Source organism: Pteropus alecto, unplaced genomic scaffold, assembly GCF_000325575.1.
Source record: "Pteropus alecto unplaced genomic scaffold, ASM32557v1 scaffold117, whole genome shotgun sequence".
NCBI lineage: Eukaryota > Metazoa > Chordata > Mammalia > Chiroptera > Pteropodidae > Pteropus > Pteropus alecto.
In genome coordinates, this window is record NW_006440642.1 from 2230237 (window position 1) to 2239158 (window position 8922).

The following is an 8922-nucleotide window of genomic DNA, read 5'->3' on the forward strand; positions in this document are numbered from 1 at the left end:
ACTGGTTGGAGATGGTGGGACTGGAAAAACTACATTCATGAAATGTCATCTGACTGGTGAATTTGAGAAGTATATAGCTACCTTGGGCGTTGAGGTCCTTCTCCTTGTGTTTCATGCCAACAGAGGACCTATTGTATTTATGGGACCTATCACTGTGTGGGACACAGCCAGTCAGGAGAAGTTTAGTGGACTGATAGACAGGTATTACATCCAAGCCTAGGGTGCCATTATAATGTGTGATATAACTTCGAGAATTCCTTACAAGGCATAGCGATCTGATACAAGTATGTGAAAACATCCCCGTCATGTTGTGTGGCGATGAGTGAATATTAAGGACAGGAAAGTTAAGGCAAACTTTGAAAAGCCCTTCCTCTGGCTTGCTAGAAAACAAATTGGTGACCCAAACTTGGAGTTTGTTGCCGGGCCTGCTCTTGCCCCACCAGAGCTTGCCACAAACCCGGCTTTGGCTGCACAGTATGAGTATGATCCGGAGGTTGCTCAGACAACTGCTCTTCCAGATAAGGATAAAGTAAAGCTGGAACCCAGCATAAGAAGTCTAGTTTTATAGGCAACTGTCCTTGATGCCAGTGGTGCCGCGTGTCTGTCACTTTAATATACAGCTAAGCAGAACATGTGCTTAATCTTCGGGATGTTAAAGGAGATAAATGGACTTTGGAGTGAATGTGGCAGTTAAAAAAAGTACTTTCATTTTTTGGATCTGCATATTTAGCTGTTTTGGAACACAGATGTTTCCGTATTGAGTTTCAGATATAAGACTGCTACAATCACATCACAATATTCACTGGTGAAATCTTATTATTGTCATTCCCATTCCTTTTTGTTTAGAATCAAAATAAAGTTGTATTTCAAATATCTAAGCAAGTGAACTCGTTCCTTGTTTAACAAGCATTTTAAAATCACTAATTAGGAAAGCTGTGCTGTTTACTATTTAGATTGCCTTTACTATTAGATCTATTCGATTAAATTCTTCCTGTGTCTTTATTTTTTGTACATTTGAATCATTTCACAAAAATGATATGACAGAGGCCAACAGTATTTTATTTGGTAAGTTGTTAGGAGGTGTAAATATTATCAACGCAGTTAAGCTAAAATAACACTACTCCACCTGCCTTTTGGATAGGTAGTATAACCTAGGGAAGAGTTTTATGTGACCTGAATAAAAATAGTATGAGTTTTAGACATTTCAAATACATATTTTAAGAATTATAATTGCTTTTATTTTATGGCAAAAGTAACCATGTGCTAATACAGAGCTTTTAAAAGTTGGATGAATAAAACCAACTGATAATAACAGCAGCTTGAGGGAAGTCTCATCTGTTAAAAATGAATATAAATTAAGCATTTATTTGTTTTTTGTTTTAATGCTACATATTTAATGTAAAGTTCACATTTTAAGAAGATATTCCATATTTACCTGTTGCTTTCAAGTGCTCCTAAGCTTTAAAGTTACCAAAAATTAAGGATTTAAGTTAGATGCACTGCAGCTTTATTTTTTTTCTTAATGATTTTTGTGGGCAGTGCAAGGACATAGACAAAATAACCAGAAATACTACTACAACAGAAAAGTAGATCTTAGAATGCTTCTCAATAATATGAAACAGACTGTAAAACTTTTATTAGATTAATCATTTATCTTTTGTGTGCTTTCCACATTCAAAAATGAATTGGGTCTCTCTGGCCTGAGTTTGATCCCAATGACACTGTACTATCGCAATTAGGTGTCTTAAAAATAAGATCTATTTGCTCATAAGTACTGCAGTTCTTTAGATGTCTAATTTTCCTTAAATGATTACTTTTTTACCTAAAAAGTTAGGAAAAGATCACTTAAATATATGAAAATATAAGATAAAAAGGGTAGAACTAAATAAATTTCAATTTATTAAGACTGAGAAAACTGCTATCAGTAGATTCACTTACAGATTTGCATTGCTGTATATGCTATATTCAATTCAGAAACAGATTTTAACAGTCTGAGATGGGAAAAGTTACCATAATCGGGATGAAAACTTTCATTCAAATAATTTAACATAAGGAATATGTGTTGTTTGTAACCTTACATAGGATGCAAGTATGACATTCTGACCCTTAAATGTAACAGTTAAATTTTGGAAGCTGCTTGTTTAATATGGGGATAATGTACAAATCATTGAAAAAAAATTGCTACAAAAAGTATTGCTTCTACTTTGCTTAAAAATGTGAAAAGACAACACACAAAAGGGGAGAAAATATTTGAAAATCAATATCTGATAAGGTACTTGTATCCAAATATATAAAGAATTCTTACAACTCAAAAATAAAAAGACAAATAATGCAATTCAAAGTTTGGAAAGGGCCCAACTCTATTACAAAATTGAATCAATAATTAATAAACCCAACACCAATTTATGATACAAACTCTTAGCAAAGTAGGAATAGAGGGAGATCTCCCTAACTTGATAAAGAACATTTCAAAAATCCTACAGCTAATATATTTAATGGTGAGAAATTAGATACTTTCCCCTTCATATCAGGAACAAGGCAAAGATGTCTCTTCTTATCACCCCTATTCGTTATCATACTGGAAGTCCTAGCTAATGCAATAACACATGAAATAAAAAAGACAGGTATACAGACTGAGAAGAAACAGATTAAACTGCTGCAGATGGCATGACTGCCTATGTAAAAAATCCAAAAGAACTTATAGAAAAACTTCTGGAACTAATAAGCAACAATAGCAAGGTTGCAGGATACAAGGTTAATATATCAAAGCCAACTGCTTTCTCAGGTACCAAAAAAGAAAACTGAAACTCGGAATTAAAAAACAATACCACTTACATTAGCACCCCCAAAAATGAATTACTCAGGAATATATCTAATAACCTAATATATACATATATCTAATAAGTAAAAGATCTATATAAAGAAAAATACAAAGCTCTGCAGAAAGAAATCAAAGAAGATATAAATAAATAGAGAGATAATTCCTTGTTTATGGAGAGGAAGATTCAATATTGTCAAGGAGTCAGTTCTGTAGATTCAATGGAATCCAAATCAAAATGCCAGCAAAATTTTTTTTTGTGGACATCAACAAACTGATTTTAAAGTTTAAGTGGAAAGGTGAAAGACCAAGGATAGCCAACAAAATAATGAAGAACAAAGTTGTAGGGCTGATGCTACCTATTTATTTATTTACTATAAAGCTATAATAAACAAGACAGTGTTATTGCTGAAAGAATAAATCTATCTTTAGAATAGACAAATAGAATAGAGAACTCAGAAACAGACCCATAAATATAGTCAACTGATCTTTGACAAAGGAGCAGAGGCAATTCAATAGAGAAATGATAATCTTTTCAGCAAATGGTGACAGGACAACTAGACATCACATGAAATCAACCAACCAACAAAGAAGTAAATCAGTAAATGAGTGAATGAATGAATGAATCTACATACTGGTCTGCCATCTTTCACAAAAATTAACTCAAAATGGATCACAGATCTAAATGCAAGATGCAAAAGATAACATTTCTAGAAGCTAACACAGCATTCAGATGACCTTGGGCTTGAGTTTTCTACTATAACAGCGACATATGACCCATGGAAGAAAAAAATTGATAACTTGAACTTCATTAAAATTAAAACTTCTGCTCTGCAAAACACACTTAAGAGGATAAAAAGACAAGCTACAGTATGAGAAAAATATATATACATATATAAAGTATTTGTACCCAAAATATACAAAAAAACTCTTAAAACTCAACAAAGATTTGAACTCTGAAATATGTTACTCAATAAGTTACAGTTGACCCTTGAAAAATACAGGTGTTAGGAGAGCCGACTTCTAGCACAGTCGAAAGTCCGCGTGTAACCACTACAGTCGGCCCTCTGCATATGCTATACCTAACCATGAACAACACAGGTTTGAAGTGTTCAGGTCAACTGAACAATATCTGTATATAAGTGGAGATGGTTCAATGGTTCAAACCCACGTTGTTCAAGAGTCAACTGTACTTAGATGCCTTCTTTACTCAGAAAAAAAAAAAAGACTGTCCCTGGGAAACACAATGGTTTAGTCCACCAAAAGTAACTGCTATCTGAGTCACCACATGTTGCCAAGGTTATCGGCAACAGAACAGGCACCTTAGCAGTGGGTAAACAAGCTGTAAAATCCATGGCATGCTGGGGCCCAGGATCCAGGAATTCCCAACTCTGGTATCCAGATACCCAGCCAGGGGCGCAAATTCCCTCTCAACAAACAGGCTTTTTCTTTTTGGTATTCAAACCATGCTCTAGTATCTTCAAACTCCTCAAGTCATTTACACTTGTAGTGTCTTCTTAATCATCTTCCACTTACTCGGTGCACTGCATCCATTACATCTATACTGCTCTTACTGGGATTTTCGTCTTGTAACACACTTCAAGGGAGTGGAAGGAACCCTCTTTCAGTTTTTTATTTGACTAGCTTTACAGCCGGATGTGGAACGATCACTTCCTGAAAAGTTCTGCCAACACCACAACTGTCTTAGATTTCCTTTTGACTTTCTGGCTGCTTCTCGGGCTCATCGATTCCTCCCCAGGGCTTTGTTTTAGACATTATCTTCTAACTCTGAATGAGACATTCTCTGGGTAAAACTCTGCACTCCTCACCTAACAGAGCTAACCAATCAGCAAGTTCTATCACTTCCACCTTCTTATTTATGTTGACTCTCTCTTTGTTTCTCCATGTCCTCTGCCATTTTTTTACTTTGGACCACCAACTCCTCCGGTCTAGAATAGAACTACGGCCTTTTGCTTCGTCTCCATACCTCTGCCCCTTCCCAATCTGTCCTCTACATTCTAGACAGAATGACCTTGTTAGGTCCAAATTTGATGATTCTTCTTCCTAGCTTAAAGCCTTCAAGAGTTCTTTATTGTTGTTAAGATAAAGCTTAAATTCCTTAAATTGGCTTCCAAGTCCTTGCATGAACTGGATCTTAATTACTCCATAAAAAGCTCTCCTCCCACCCATACTTTCTTGAATTTTCTACTCCAGTTATAATGAACCTCTTTCGGTTCCCTGAACAGTGCATCTTCTTTTGCCTCCAGATTTCAGCCTAAATGTCATTTCCTCTAGGAAGTGTCCAAAGTTGGGATAAGTATCCTCTCTTTTCTTCTTCCCACACTGTCATAAATATTCCCTGTCAAAACACTTATCACACTCAGTTTTGAAAGTACTTGTTTCTTCCTATGCTTTTCTTACTAGTTTGTAAGTTCATTGAGAGTGGAGACCAATTCTTCTTGCACATCATTATATCTCTAGTACCCAAAACAGTTCCTGGCACATAGTAGGTACTCAACGAATATGTTTTGAATGACTGGATTAGAATGTTGGCATTGAGAATGAGAAAGAAAAGACGGCTTCACAAAGGCTGAAAAGGAATATACTTTGGGAAATACTGGTCTAGGTGACTGAGAAAAGGTAGAATTAGTTAGCTTTCAAGGCAATAGATGTTCTCCATGAGTACCTGCTGAATGGATGGATGGATATACATGGGAGGAAAGAGGCCTGTTAAAGTCAGGGCATGGTGTGATATGAAACCATTCACATCAGCAAGAAAGTAAAGAAAGAAGCAATTTAGGGAGAAGAGGCTGGGCTCCATAAAGCTGAAGGCAATCTGAGGGTCCAGGAGACATCCAAGAATGCCCACCAGGCCTCTGGAAAAGAGGGAGATTGAGGCATGGCAGAGAGTGGGCCTGAAGTGTTAGCATAAAGAAGTTTCCATCATGTACTCCTTCACTTTAAAATACTTTCATGTAGAAAGAACAGTCTGAGAATGATTTGCTGAGCCTAACAAGATAAATGGAATACTGGTGGCTCATAGAGATGAAAACTATAAATAAATTACCAGGAAATATTTTTCCCCATCATACTGCAGAGAAACCAAATTATGGTTATTTTTTCCAAGGTTTGAAATAGAACTTGTCAGGTTCAAGGAATTCTATCCAAAACTCTCTGCAAGATGACGAGGAGCCTGGGTGGGCAAGCATCCAGAATAGAGAGAGGGTGCTATGGCCAATTTGAGAGGTGATGACCAGGAGTGAGGAGATAGAAGAGAAGCTATGATCCTGGGTCATAGCAAGAGGGTAGAAAGCAGAGCCTGGAGACTTTCCATAAGCCACATAGATGGCTTAAGACACCAGGGCCCATAACACCACACTTCCAGGGCACCTGGCAGCCTGCAAAAGGCCACCCCTGGGGGGTGCGGAGGTAGCCTGCTTACCCATCTATTTAGCCTCACTTCACCTTTGGATCCTCCCCTACTCCAGTCACACTATTTCTTAAGCCTTTCACACTCCCTCTTGCATCTGGGTCCTACTTAAGCCTCACAGGAAATTCCCTATGCCAAATGACTGAGAAAGCAACAATTTGAGTCTAGTGTACAGATGACTCTGTACCATCTGCTGGCAGGAGCTCGCGGTGGACAGCTGTATAGTCAGGCATAGCTCTGAGAGAATGAGGAAGTGAAATTCCCCTGTAGGCAGAACTTTGAGCAGTGCACTTAGCTTGGAAGGAGAAATGTGCTGAGAAAATGTATTTATCCTGTCAGGTGTATTAACTATATTTTCTTACTTTTTGTATTCTTGATGCTCTGGCATCTGAGGCCTTGCTGACTGGGGAGAGAATGCCCCCTCCCAGAAATAGCCAATTCTTAGAAATAGCAAAAGACTTACTCCATAGTGTACCTTTCATATGCAATTTGAACAATGCAGCACCCATACTCCAAAAGACTTCCTTTGTGGAGCTCTCACAGGTTGAGCCAATACTCCCCAGCCCAAAAAGACCCCAGGGCCTGATACCAGACAACTAGAGGCAGCTTCCACAGCTTAGAGCCTGCTGAAATTATTCATACTAGCCAACCCTAAACCTGATTACAGTGCCTTACCTTGACTTCCCTGCAGAAACCACAATAGAGGTTGTTGCCTACCTATTTCCCTCACTCTCCCTGACTCCTAACCAATTCTGGTGCTTCTCCATGTGGCCCTGTGTCTCCTACTTCTAATAAGCTGTGAGTAAAAACTTCTTCCTTCATGACAGTCATTTCTGTGTTTACAAGCCTTATCATGCCTGATCCAAACAAATCCCAAGTTCATTTTAAAATGCCAGGTAAGGACTTGGCTCGATGATGAGGTACCTGGAAGCATAACGGAAAGACTGGTGTTGAGGCATGATCTCATTTTGGAGTGATGTGAATGAACCCACAGAATGCAGATATTTGTGGCCTCTGCTTGACCAGCACCACTGGAATCATCTAGGAGCTAACTTGTTAGAGATACAGAATCCCAGGCCCCACCTCAGACCTAATAAATCAGAACCTGCATTGTAATGAAGTCCTCGTTCATTCATATACATGTTAAAGTTTGAGAATCACTGGTCTAATTGACTCACAGTATTTCTGCTTCTCAACCTCAAACTTCTAATTCTGCTTTTTAATAATTTTAGCACCTGAGGAAATGGATGATTCTTTCTACCATGGAGACAAATGGTTCCAATGAAGTGAAAGCAGAGACTAGACTGTCACCTGGTCATTTCAGGACCACCATGCCACTAGGAAATAGATAATAAAGAGACTTATGAGCTTGGATGGAGTGATATTCTGCTTATCAAGGGGAATCAAGGTTGCTGCTATACAATGTGGCAGGAAGGTGGGTGGGTGGAAGTTAATGGTCCTCTAGGGGATCGCCTACTACTGTCTCATTCAGAGGTCAAAGTCAAGGGGCCACTGCTACAACCCTACAGAGGCAGGATTACTAAGGTCTCAGATTACTCAGGAAAGAAGACTTAGGCCACATTGTCAGATAAGAAATCCCACTATTTTGAGCTATTTTACAACTGTGTAAGTTATAGAAAACTGACTGCACTGAAAATTAATTTTGTCCAGTGAAAGTATAACTGATCTCCCCACCTACCCAAGAAATCAGCTGAACATCTATTAAGAAATTCATTTCATCACTCTGGATTGCTTGTTGTGTCTGCTCTTTTTAGTCTCCTTTGAACTGCTGTTTAGCATCTTACTAATTCCCTCATTAATTAATGAGTTAAATAAAATTTTTGACATGTGTCACTTTTATATCTTACCAGAGTCATGATTTTATCTTTCTAAAAATTATTTTTAAAAAAGACAGAAATACCAATTATGAACTCATGCCCACTTGCATGACTAAAGACTGTACGTCTATCACTGTTTTCTTCATTTCTTTGTTACATGTAGATTTAAATATTTTAATTAATTTTGTTTTGATTTATTCTCCTTCTTCCCCCTAATATAGTCTATGGGGTGCGCCAGTGATGGTTCACTTGATAATTTAATATTTTTAGAGTGCTGAATATTAAGCTTAGATCCTGTCAGAGCTAGAGGAAGAGAGATACTAAACCTGGAGCTGGACTCAGCTGAAGAAATAAGTTATACAAAATTCTTGTTGGATGGTTCTTTTAAAAGCCAAAATCTGGGTAAAAGAGTGGATGTTGATGTTGGGCAGCCAAAGAAGTAACTGTAATAAATATATATACTATATATAAAATATATAAGTACATGATTATGGTATATATTATATTTTAATTTTATTAAATATAATAACATAATATATAGAGAATATATATATGTATTTTAAATTTATTTACTTTAATTAGTTTCAAGTATAGAGTTCATTGGTTAGACATCTATATAGTTCTTAAAACGATCTCCTCAATTGCTCCCTCCTTCCCCGACCCTCCACCTAGCCAACGTATTAATGCTAACTGCATTCCCTATGCCGTGCTCCCCATCCCCATGACCATCCATCAGCTACTAATTTGTACGTCTTTAACCTTTCATCACATTCTCCCAGCCCCCCAAACTCCTTTCCCCTCTGTCCGTCACCAAATTGACACCTGTATTTGAGTCT

At 37.5% G+C, this 8922-nt stretch overlaps 1 protein-coding gene across 1 annotated transcript in view; it reads right to left on the bottom strand.

Moving 5' to 3' along the window:
• Positions 1-8922, bottom strand: part of REEP1 (receptor accessory protein 1) — a 60673-nt gene that overhangs the window by 46176 nt on the left and 5575 nt on the right. The gene's annotated exons all lie outside the window — the stretch shown is intronic.